The sequence below is a fragment of the Grammomys surdaster genome, unplaced genomic scaffold (genome assembly GCF_004785775.1).
Source record: "Grammomys surdaster isolate TR1022 unplaced genomic scaffold, NIH_TR_1.0 125349, whole genome shotgun sequence".
Taxonomy (NCBI): domain Eukaryota; kingdom Metazoa; phylum Chordata; class Mammalia; order Rodentia; family Muridae; genus Grammomys; species Grammomys surdaster.
In genome coordinates this window covers 373,157-382,706 of record NW_021620222.1, presented here as the reverse complement: position 1 = coordinate 382,706, position 9,550 = coordinate 373,157, and the positions used below count along the sequence as shown (strand labels likewise).

The following is a 9,550-nucleotide window of genomic DNA, read 5'->3' as shown; positions in this document are numbered from 1 at the left end:
TTACAGATGGTTGTGAGCCACCATGTAGTTGCTGGGAATTGAACTCAGAACCTCTGGAAGAGCAGTCAGTGCTCTTAACCCCTGAGCCATCTCTCCAGCCCCTGAAAAATATTTCCTGGTCAACAAATCAAATAACTTTTATTGAGGCTAAGGATGTAACTCAGCTGGTACAGTGCTTGTCTAAGATGCACAAGGCCCTGGGTTCCATGCTCAGCACTGTGAAATCCTAGCATGGTAGTACATTCCTGTAGAACCACACTCAGGAGATAGAAGTAGGAGAATCAAGAGTTCAAGATCACCCCCGAAAAACATTTTACACACACACACACACACACACACACACACACACACACACACACAGGCTGCAAAATACTTGGGATGGTACCTGTTAGCCCCAGCCTGCCTTCAGTGACTCAGCCAGATGCAACATGTGCACCCTTTAGAAGGACCCCACTATCACAGACTGCTCTTTCTCTCTGTGACTGTCTCTCTCTGCCTTTCTCTCACATCCCCACTCCAAGAAGCCCTTTTGCTCCCCAGCACCATAAATCTCTTGCATGAGATCTGCTGTGTGGTATAATCTCTGTGCTCTCTTGGCCGAGACCTAACAAAGTACTTTGTTGCAGTACAGGTTGCAGAAACCCTGACACTGGTGCCTGTCCACTCCCCGCTTGGGGGTCTAAGCCTCAGTAGGACCTTATCCCTTATCTTTGGTCCACCTACAACAGGCTCACCTTCCAGCTCACCAATTGCTGGCCTTCCATCCATCAACAGCAATGGGAATGGTCTTGCTCAGTTGGCCTAAATGCTTCCCTGAGTCTCTGGTTCTCTTGGAGACATAGGTACCTACCTCTGACCCTTTCCCTTAAGTAAGGCTTCATTTTTAGCTTGGCTTTCAACTTATGGCTTCATTTGAAAGTCCTGGTACCAGGCAGAGTCTTTCCTGGAGTTTAGCCAGGCTGAACCCCTGGTCTGATTACCTACTTAACAGCTTGTGCCTTCCTCGGTTCCCCAGGGCCCTAGCAACACCTTGGACTTCAAGCCTTGGACACCACACACACACACACACACACACACACACACACACACACACACACCCCTCACCTATGGGAACTGCATCATCCCTATCTCCTGGCTCCCCTTTGAGATACCTTTTGGAGAACCTCCAACCACGCCACCTAGTGCCCAATTTAAGGGCATGTAAACTTGTCCACCTTTACAGTCAAATATGGCCTCAGCACCCCTTAGATAATAATTAATACAAATGTGGCCAAACAATCCAGGACAGGAAAAGAATTCCCCACTCCCCACTTCTTTTTTTCTCTGCTACAAGCTCTGTTTGTTTTTGTCTGGTCTCCCTGCAGCACTGTGTATGTCCTATCTTTACAAGGTTGATGGATCTGTAAGTTTGTTCCAACATGGAGGCTGGACCTAGCAAGCAGGCAGAGAGGCAAAAAAGCAGGCTAGCTGCAGAATGCACACACCTGTTCATCCCTGCAGTGTTGGCTCTGAACCAAGCTGCTGACCTAATTCCCCTAAGGTACAGATCACTTATGAATCTGATTCTAAATTCTAGGCTGATTCTTCAGCTGCTGCTTCCCTCTGGCCCACTGTGCCCTCCACACGGGCACCTATGTGTTTCTCTGGCTCCTGCAGTCTTCTGCACCCACGTGGATGGCTACCTTCTCTCCTGCTCGCCCCTGGTTATCTCTGGCTCCAGCCTGCAGTCCCATAGCTCCCGGCTCCCGGCTCCCTCTGGAAGCTTATAAGAACACACCTGCTCAGTGTCTTCTCCACAGAATCAGATTTTATTACAACAGCTTGGCCTCTGTACAAACCGTGGTGCACTTGATTTCCAAATTCTCACAGATTGTAACAACTTCTTCAGCCACAGAAATAAATGGTCTCTTATCTCTTCGGTTCTACTTTCCACTCTTAAAAATCTTTTATCTCTATGATTTCTCTGTGCTCTTCTCTCAGAAACAAAAATCTCTTAAGATTATGCTGTAAACTCTTATCTCGGGATTTGTAAATTCATTGGGTATGGTTTTTTAAAAATCTATAGTCTGTAAAAATATTTGGCTTTAAACTTATAGCAAAAGTCTTACAATTAAAAATCTATACATGGACATATATGTGATTCAACTCTTGTTTAAAATATATGTATGCGTATGTAACTCCAAGTGTATATATGCGTATGTATGTAACATGGATTCAATCTCATTTAAATATTTATATTTAATTTCCTATATATATTTTCATAATATATTATATATTTTCCATACATATGGAAAATAGATGTTTTTAAATAGTAATCATGTGACTTCTCTCCATCTTGGCTAGTGATCTCATCAGATGTAAGCAGCCACATAGCTGGCAACTATGTTAACTAAGAGTACATGCCATGTGACTTCACCGTCTAAGGTGACCACATAACATAAAGCAACAATTGTAAAACTTCTTAGTTCTAATGAGCTCTGTTTATCGTTGTATGTCCTTTTAGACAAAGGAAACACAGTAAGCCTTCAATTTAGTTTGCAATGATATGAATTTTTGTGTGATGATAAAAATTTAAGATTATGGCGCCCCGTCCCGACGTGGTTTCTGGGCGCCAGGGTCTGCACCGAAACATGGCAGAGGTTGGGTCCAAGTCAGTGCTGTTCGTGTGTCTCGGTAACATTTGCCGGTCACCCATTGCAGAAGCAGTATTCAGAAAATTGGTAACTGATGAAAAGGTTTCAGATAATTGGAGGATAGACAGTGCGGCTACATCCACCTATGAAGTGGGGAACCCCCCTGACTATCGAGGGCAGAACTGCATGAGAAAACATGGTATCCACATGCAACATGTTGCACGGCAGAATGCAAAAGAAGACTTTGCGACATTCGAGTATATATTATGTATGGATGAAAGCAATCTGAGAGATTTGAATAGAAAAAGTAATTAAGTTAAAAACTGCAAAACTAAAATTGAGCTACTTGGAAGCTATGATCCACAGAAATACCTCACTATTGAAGATCCCTATTATGGCAATGACTCTGACTTCGAGGTGGTGGACCAGCAATGCCTTAGGTGCGACAAGGCCTTCCTGGAGAAGACTTACTAGCTGGTCCTACCCACCACCATTGAGCAACTCACTCATCAGTGCTATGCCCAAGGGTGGTGGCAGTCCTTAGCCCCATGTCCCACCTCTCTTTCCAGCTGACTTACTGTATATTTTAAAATAATTGTAGGTGGAAATAAGGCATATGTTCAGAAGAATAAAAAACATTTGAGTGAGACAGTTTGAGGTATGGCTAAGCATTCTTAGACTAACTAAACCTCTGACCTTGCCAAATTACAAAATACTGGAACAAACAAATATGAAACAAAAGAAAACCCAATAAAGTAAGAATAACCTACAAGGTCCAGGTCAACCTCTGAGCCCAGCAAGCCTGGGTAGTCTGGTCTTACTGGAGTGTGCGCATGGCCAGCACCCAGTGTGCTGTTTGCTTGCCTTATTAAGACTCTACTCTAGACTCTATTGTGAGAATATCTCCATCCATGGCAGCCTTCCATTTAACATTGGGAGAGTTTAAACCCAGCCACACTGAGGGTAATCAGGTATCTGAGAGAAGAGACACTGGATGTGCTGATGAGCCTGGAACCCCAGCAGGCCGTCCTGGGTATACAGTGACACCCTGACTAAAAATAAACAAAAATAGTAACAGACAGGAGCAACAGGTTGGTAACGTTAACAGCTTTAGTTTTACTTGGTTTTTGTCTATTTTCTTGAGCTTTGTCTTATTTGAGCCACTTTGCTTCTTTAAAAAAAAAAGTAAGTGTGCTTAAATAGTGGTATGTTTTTGTAAGTGTTCTTTCATCAGCAGTATACAGTTACAGGCAAGCATGAGTAATTTTAGTGTATTTTCAGAAAAGGGACCTCAAATTTATATAGATGTATGTCAGAAAGGGATGTGAATTCAACTGGGAAGTTATCAAATACAACTGAAATACAAAAAAAATTTTAAGATTATATTTGCTACAACATACTGTATATGTGATTCAACCCTAGCTTAAAAAATACTGTACATGATGATAAAATTGTAAGGTTATAATGTCTATTTGGATTAACAGAAGCTGATCTAAGATGCATGTCTAACTACTTATGTCTTTGCTAACTGTGTAACACCAAGCTGCTGGAAAATTTACATAATTAACAACATATGTTTCATAAATAAGGCATATTTGACAATCGAGATTTGTAAACTCCTAAGGGCTACTCAGGCTCACAGTAACATTTGTCTAGCTTCCTTGTCTTTGCCCACTTGACACTTTAGCCGTTTGAATAAACTGAGTCATACAAAATAACTGTAGTATTCTACAATGATGCACTGTGAGAGGATCAGCCACAGCCTCTCTGTGGACTATACCTATGGTTAAAAAGGTTTATTTTGAAACTAGAAAAGTTTCCACTCAAAAATTGTTATTTTTTTAAAGCTAAACCTAATAGGGATGGAATGTAAAATCCTAGTCTTATAAAAGCTACTAACTTATTATAACCTGTTAAATATGATTAAGACATGCAAGGCAATGGTCATCTCATAGATGATCAAACTCTTTGATGTGTTCAGAACTGTATCTGTAATCACACTGAGGATTAATGTGATTAATTACAGGAATTCCATTTAGTCAGCCGCCTTGTATATGTTTTCAAAGTTAAGCAGAAAACAAGTAACCAGAAACAAAGCTTGTTTAGTTTATGTATACTTAGTAGCTAATGGTCCTCAAATTCTTCAGATACCTGCTGAATATGGCATTTTAAAACATTTAATAGAAAGGCTTTTTGTAATAGACATGCCAGCTCCTGGCAGCACCCCTAATCTCCTCCAAAGAAGATGGCAGGCACAAAAGAACATCACCTGGATCTTGCTTTAAATGTGACAAAACTGGACATGGGGGGGCACCTTTACCTCACCCATGGCCAGGACCCTGTCCAAACTGTGGACAAGCAAGATGCTGGAGTGTTGATTACATCACTCTGCCTAGACAAGGTAAGCCAGTCTCTCCAAGTTCCTACTCCACAGGAAAGTCTGTTGGATCCTCTGGGCTGGTAACAGAAAACTGATGCTGCCCCGGGGACCTCTGCCTCCAGTGACCTTGAAGGAACCTAGGGTGACTGTCTAGGTAGCCAGTAAATCTCTGTCATTTTTAGTAGATTTAGAAACTGCTTGGTCTGTGCTTTCTACTTACTCTGGTCTTACTCAGGTCCCTGATGGTGTTGGTGACAGTGATGGATTTGTCAGTGTAACAGCAGCAACCATCAGTCAGTGTGTCAGCTGCCTTCTCACCATGTGTGAGCATCGGCCCCCAGCCCCCACTCTCCTAGAATGACTACTAGGGCCAGCACAGTTTACCTTGCTGCCAGATTCGAAAGAGAGATAAACTCACAAAACAGATATAACTTCTAAATAAACTGAATTTGCAATGACTGCTCCCAGTAACCCATCACCTGAGTCTCGTGGTAAACAATTAGATAGGAAAACAAGAAGGTGGAAAGTTTGTGTAGGGTCTGATGACATGAAAGCTGAAGCCGTGAGGGTCTAAGGTGTTTTAAGGTGTGTAAACACAATACGTAGAGATATAAGAGAGTGACTTAAGGTGTATAATGATAAATGTTTCAAATCTCTTTTCCTACCTATGCTACTGTTATATTAAGACTTCAAAAGTTCAGAGTGCTGTCATTAATCAGTGGAGTTCCAATAAACTATTAATCTAATCTGGTAATCCCTGACTGCCACTATGGTCATAGGCTGAAGATTTCTAATTCCTTTGGTTGTCTTCTAAGTATAGACTTAAAAGTGCTTCCTGTTGTGTGAACATCTGTCCAATCTATATGCATCCAGTCTTCTGGATAAAGGAAAGAGTATTCATGCTTCTAACTCAAAATCATTGTGTGTCCCCAGGCTTTTTACTATGACTTAAAGGCATGAATCTACTGCCTTTTCTGCAATGTGGGTTTCAGTACACATTACAAACAGTTATCTAAAACTTATCCCGTTTTGTAAACTTAAAAAATTATTGTAAGCTTCTGGAGACTTCTTGAATCCTTCTCTCATGGGTCAAGTAGACTCCAGTAAGTACTGTCGATCAACAGCCTGTTTCCCCACCGGCCTCATCCACTTATTCTTGAGGGTGAGATCCTTCCCCTTTCCCTGGTTTGTGATTCCTCTCCCCCAACTTATACAACCATGAAAAAGTTTCAAATGAACACCTAAGAAAAAAATCCCCCTAAACTCCTTAACTTTATCTTTTGCCCCTAATATATATCTGTCCCAGCAACCTGCCAGCTCCCAGTGTTCCCTCATGCATCCCAGATATCTTCAAAGAGGCTAGCCCCAGCTGGTCCAGCCTCAGAAACTGTTCCAACTGCTGCATGAACATCCCTAGCCCAGGTGGTCCCACAGAGCTTGGGCAGCAAGTGAAACAGCCTGATGAGGTGGAAACTTCCAGGTTTTTTTTTGGAAAGTCAGTTATGTCAAATGATGTTTTGCGGGGGAACACAGATGAAAGAATGTCTTGCTAAAGGAGACACAAGAAAGACTGTTTTCCTGAAGCAGACATAGGTGAAAGCATGTTTTGCTAGAGCAGACATGTGAAAGGACACTTGATGAAGGAGTATAAATATGACCACACAGTGGGAGACGAGCACAGAGCCTTGGTTTGGTCTGCTTTACCTCGCTATCCTTTGATAACAACATGCATGTATTGATTCACCTATTTGAACTCAGCTTGTGGTAACCCCATCATTGAGAGAAACTCACCCAAGAACTGTTCATGAGGTTCCTGCAGCAGCTTGCTGGGCTTCCATGGCCTCCCCTCAGGCAGGTTGGCATTCGTGTGTGGTGTCTGCCTGCCTAGAAGATTGGTCTACAGCTCCTGAATCATATTTGGTGTTTGCTATGGGACTGAACTGCTGCCAAAGAAGATAAGGCTCGCCCCTAAAAGAACTATTGCTGAACAGATCAACTTCCCCTGCACCCTAATAACTTTTCTCTTCTACTACCTCTGGTGTATGGTATAGAAGAGAGGTTGAACCGTTATTAAAAGTAGATTGCAAAAAATTTATGTCTACAGCCTGCTCTTCCAGGACTCGGTCAGGATTCCAGCTTTCTTGGGTCTCGGAAGATATTGATGCCCCAGACAGCAGGAAGCAGTCTAAAGAGCTCAGCACCCATGCCTAGCAGTGGTGGCGCACGCCTTTAATCCCAGCACTTGGGAGGCAGAGGCAGGTGGATTTCTGAGTTCGAGGCTAGCCTGGTCTACAGAGTGAGTTCCAGGACAGCCAGGGCTATACAGAGAAACCCTGTCTCGAAAAGACAAAAAACAAAAAGATCTCAGCACCCCCATTCCTGCCTCAGCAGTAACCCCTTCCTATTTCCTTGCCTTTTATAATAAACCAAGAGAGGAATGTTATCTCCAGCCTTCAGGAACTCAGTGCCACCAGCCACATCATTACCAGTTGCCAAATTGGACACTCTTTAAAAGGAATCCCTGCCACCAAAGATTGCTCTCTTGCTCTCTCTCTCTTTCTGTCTCTATCTCTCTGTCTCTCTCTCATGTCCCCACTCCAAGACAGTCCTTCACTTCCTTCCCAATAAATCTCTTATGTGAGATCTGTTATGTGGGGTGATCTCTGCTTCATACCTTGGCCCTGACCCACCAAGGTACTCCACCACAAGAACCCTAACAGAACCTAAGTGACTTTGGACAATGACTCTGCTCTCCCTGAGCCTCAGTTCCCCTGTTGGTTGTCAAGATTGCAATCATGATGGTTTTCTCTGGTGGACGGGAAAATATAGCAGTTAACCTGGGGAGGGTCCTGAACACTGTCACAGTGGACTCTTCATGTTTTTTATTAATATTCTCCACCCTTGGATAGGACATAAACTCAAACACAGCCACCAGCATGGCCCAGCTCCATGTCTAGGTAACACGCTAAGGACTGTGCAACAAAGATACCTGCACATCTGTGTTTGCTGTTCTAGTCAATAGTCTGGTTGTGCAGTCAGTCAGTGTGTCTGTCCATAGATGGCTAGACTAAGAAAATGTGGTACCCATGTTAAATAGAAGACTCAGATGTGGCAAGAGAATAGCAGATTTCATAAACAGGCACTGAGGCCTGTTCAGATAGAAGAATGGGGTCTTTCTTCTTCGTTGCTCTGGTGTGGTAGGGAGAGAATTCATGGCTCCCATCACGGGGAGCCGAGCCAGCATGAAGTGCACTATGGAGTCTCCCGGACAACCAAGGGAAGGTCTGAGTTCTATGATGTTGGTGTTAGGATAGGCTGTTATAATGTTAGGTTGTGGTGTTAGGCTGGGTGTTCGGTGATATATGAGCTAGCCTCAGGATGCATGCCAAGGGTATTGGGAGATCATACCTCAACCAGAGACTACAGGGACAGGGAGAAAGCTTACTTGTCTTCTGCTGTCAACCTTGCTCTCTGCTAGTCAATCTGGGCTTGGATGGGGGAGATAAAGTGGAGGTTGGGTGGAGAGGTGAGTGGGGTGGTGTTGGCTGCATCTCTTTTGTCTAGGGTTTGGGTTTGCTTTAACTGAGACTTAGCAGTGAGTTTACTCTGCCCAGCAGGGGCTTGTTCACTCAAGCAGATAGGAAGGCCAGATACTGCAGGCTGCCAAGCTAGGCTTAAAGGGTCTAGCCTATGACCTAACAGTGCGTGTGTGCATGCGTGTGTGCATGCGTGTGTGTGTACATGTACATACATATAGATGTAACGACATGTACTATATGTATGCACAATGGTTTTACTCAGCCCTAAAGAAGAAAACTATGTTATCTGTAGTAAAATGACCAGAATTGAATATGATGCAAAACAGACCAGAGTCAGACTTGGACAGCGAGCTATCTCATGCTGTCTATCACACAGAGAATCTAGAATGAATATATAAAATGTATAAAATATGCATAATTATAAATATCAATTTATAAATGTATCAATTATATATACATAATGGATATGTAAAACACAGAAATAGAAGAAGGCCCTGTAAGTTTAAATTTTTTTAACCTTACTTTTGATGTTTTTTTTTAGTGCTTTGCCCTCCGTTTTTGTCCACCACCCACCAGAGGTAGTGGAAAAGAAAAGTTATTAGAACACAGGGAAACTGGACCTGTTAAGAAATTGTTTTTGGAGTAACTCCCATTTGGACTGTCAGGAATCGGCAGTTCAGTTTACAGAATTTAGCAGTGGTAGCTCAATCCACTCACAAACACTTTACAAATACGTCAGCAGTCCAGTTCAGTAGTGTCAGGATAGCAAACACGAATCAGTGGTAGTGGCATGACCTAGCAGAAACAACCAGGCCTTTGCCAAATCGGCATGCGTCAGCAAAGGGGACCAGGACAAGTTTTTTGCCATGCTTCTCCCAACAAAGTGAAGATCCATGAAGAGTCGAGACCAAGAAACATCGTCAAGCTACCTTTGTAAGCCCTACCCCCAACCCACGGCCCCGTCACTGCCCCCAACCCACGGCCCCGTCACTGCCCCC

At 43.1% G+C, this 9,550-nt stretch overlaps 1 pseudogene; it reads left to right on the top strand.

Moving 5' to 3' along the window:
• Positions 1-2,630: 2,630 nt before the first annotated feature.
• On the top strand, positions 2,631-3,107 carry LOC114637605 (annotated as a pseudogene).
• The last annotated feature ends 6,443 nt before the right edge of the window (positions 3,108-9,550 follow it).